The sequence below is a fragment of the Choloepus didactylus genome, chromosome 6 (assembly GCF_015220235.1).
Source record: "Choloepus didactylus isolate mChoDid1 chromosome 6, mChoDid1.pri, whole genome shotgun sequence".
In the NCBI taxonomy this organism is placed as follows: domain Eukaryota; kingdom Metazoa; phylum Chordata; class Mammalia; order Pilosa; family Megalonychidae; genus Choloepus; species Choloepus didactylus.
This window is the reverse complement of record NC_051312.1, coordinates 16,548,196-16,550,880: the sequence shown is the minus strand read 5'-3', so window position 1 is coordinate 16,550,880 and position 2,685 is coordinate 16,548,196. Positions and strand designations below refer to the sequence as shown.

The following is a 2,685-nucleotide window of genomic DNA, read 5'->3' as shown; positions in this document are numbered from 1 at the left end:
GAACTCAATCCAACTGAATAGCAAATGATTCACTTGTTCGTATCTTCATATCTCTAGGTGGTTGTCTTGCAAGAACACTTGGTCCAAATCTACACTTACCTGGAAGCAATTCTAGGCAGTCTACAGGGATGATGATGTCTCAGGAATTTTCAAAAAGTAATCCATTAAATTCAGGCATGACTAAAATTCCTATCCACATTCAGAATTGTCTTCCATGTGGGCATCTTGAAGCAACCAATGATAAAGATTGCCAGCTATGATTGAACAGAGATATACTAAATTCTGTTGAGCACTTGCATCATTTCCTCTTATAACTCTCCCATAATCTCAATGTTCATGGGCTTTCACTTTATTATGGGTAAATCTGGATTTAGTGTGTTTCAGCCACTGGGACATATTCATAACAGCAAAAGTATATCAGAACCCAAACTACAAAACCCAAACTCTTAATCACAGTACTAACCTATTTCCTATAGACAGAATACTCTAACATTGAGAAAATAGTTGAGGCCAATAGTGAACTGAACTTACCCACCTTTAGAATGCTTAAAATGAAAGCTTTCATAGAGGACTGATTCCATAAATTTACTGGGTACACAAGCTTTTGCCCTAACAAATTGATCAAAATTGAAATTTTGATGTTACATTTCAGGCCAATTAGTAGATGTTGTACTAAATATATATTTAATACATATATAGGTATTATACAAGTCATGTATTATGAGGCATATGTTCCCCTCACAAAAGGGGAAACAATTCTTAAAACTAAAAAAAAAGACATTTTAAAACTCTCATTGACAATATAGAACAGAAAGTCTATTTCAAAATAATTCTAGGAAGATGCCGCCTATACATGTACTGTTATAAAATACCAGTTATATAAGTAACTAACAGAGTCCTTTAAACAACTGTTAATATGACCATTGATCTCTACCTTATGTTTAGTAATATAGCATATCTCATAGTATGGTTTTTAGAGCTTCCAATCAAATTTTTAAATATCGCTAGTATCACTGGTAATTCTCATGAGAGCACATAAATTCATTTAGACCTTGACACACAGAATAACTACTTCTTGAATACTTTGAGGTGAAAATATGGAAGAAAAGACTAGCCCATATGAAAATTTTAATGATATAATTTTACCTGGCTCAGAAATTATTCCCTTGCCTTCTTTCTGAGTTTAGAGGCACTGAGGCAATGACTGGAGGAGGAAATATTACAGGGATCACCCACTTCATCCTCCTGGGATTCTCAGATTTTCCCAGGATCTTAGTGGTGCTCTTTGTTATATTCCTGCTGATCTACATTATGACTGTGACCTGGAACCTGTGCCTCATTGTCTTAATAAGGATGGATTCCCACCTCCACACACCCATGTACTTCCTCCTCAGTAACCTGTTCTTCATAGATATTTGCTATGTTACTTCCACAGTCCCAAAGATGCTCTCAAACTTCTTTCAGAAACAGCAAACAATCACCTTTGTGAGCTGCACTGTTCAGTACTTCATTTTTTCAAGCATGGGTCTGAGCGATTCTTGTCTCCTGACAGCCATGGCTTATGAGCGATATGCTGCCATTTTTAAGCCACTGCTCTATTCATGCATCATGTCTCCCAGCCTCTGTGGTTGGATGGCACTGGGAGCCTATATGGCTGGACTCTCTGGTTCTTTATCCCAGCTGTGTGCCTTGCTTCAGCTCCACTTCTGTGGGCCAAATATTATGAACCACTTCTTCTGTGACATATCTGAATTGTTAAACTTGTCCTGCAATGGCACTTTTATCGGACTAGTCATTCTTGCTATATTATCAATGACCTATGGGATAGCAAATGTTATGATCATCTTGCTATCCTGTGGTTAAATTATCATGTCCATTATGAAGATCACTTCAGCTAAAGGCAGGTCCAAGGCTTTCAACACCTGTGCTTCTCACGTGACCACTGTTTCCCTGTTCTATACATCAGTTATATGTCTATTTGAGTTCCAGCTCTGGTGGTTCCTCCAGCTTTGACAGATTTGTCTCAGTCTTTTATAATGTGGTCATTCCCTTTTTGAACCCAGTGATTTATAGTCTGAGAAAAAGAGAGATTAAAGATGCCTTGATGAGGTTATAAAAGAAGAGAGGGCACTGCTAATGTCACAGAGTTTACATGCTGGTCTACAGAAGGCTGAGGCTTTTGAACAGCTGTGTATTTAAAGTTCAAGCTGTTTTCTTTTACTGAGGCTCTTTCTCTCTTCTTTACATTCTACTTGCACATCTTATGGCTGTTTTACATGCTTGACTTAATCTTTACAATTTTTACATGTCAGTTGGGGGATTGTGTGTTTTCAAAATTAGAAATAGCTTGATTTTTTCCTAATTAATAAAAACATACATTCTTGCTATAAAATTTATAGATAAGGCATATGGGCATAATGAGGAAAACGAAGTTACTCAAACTCTCACTATACAGGAATGACCATGAGATAACTACTTTAGAACTTTTCCTTGCATGCTCATGCGTACTTATTTGAGTGTATATTTAATTTAACATCTTCTGTTTCCTAAACTGAATTTATTTATTATGTATCTTTGTGCTTTCTTTTACTTTTTTATTAGAGAAATTTAGGAGTTACAGGAAAATCATGCATAAAATACAGGATTACCCTATTATTATTACTTTTTGTTACAATTGATGAAAGC

At 36.1% G+C, this 2,685-nt stretch overlaps 1 pseudogene; it reads left to right on the top strand.

The window, feature by feature from the left end:
* Positions 1-1,200: 1,200 nt before the first annotated feature.
* On the top strand, positions 1,201-2,116 carry LOC119538506 (annotated as a pseudogene).
* The last annotated feature ends 569 nt before the right edge of the window (positions 2,117-2,685 follow it).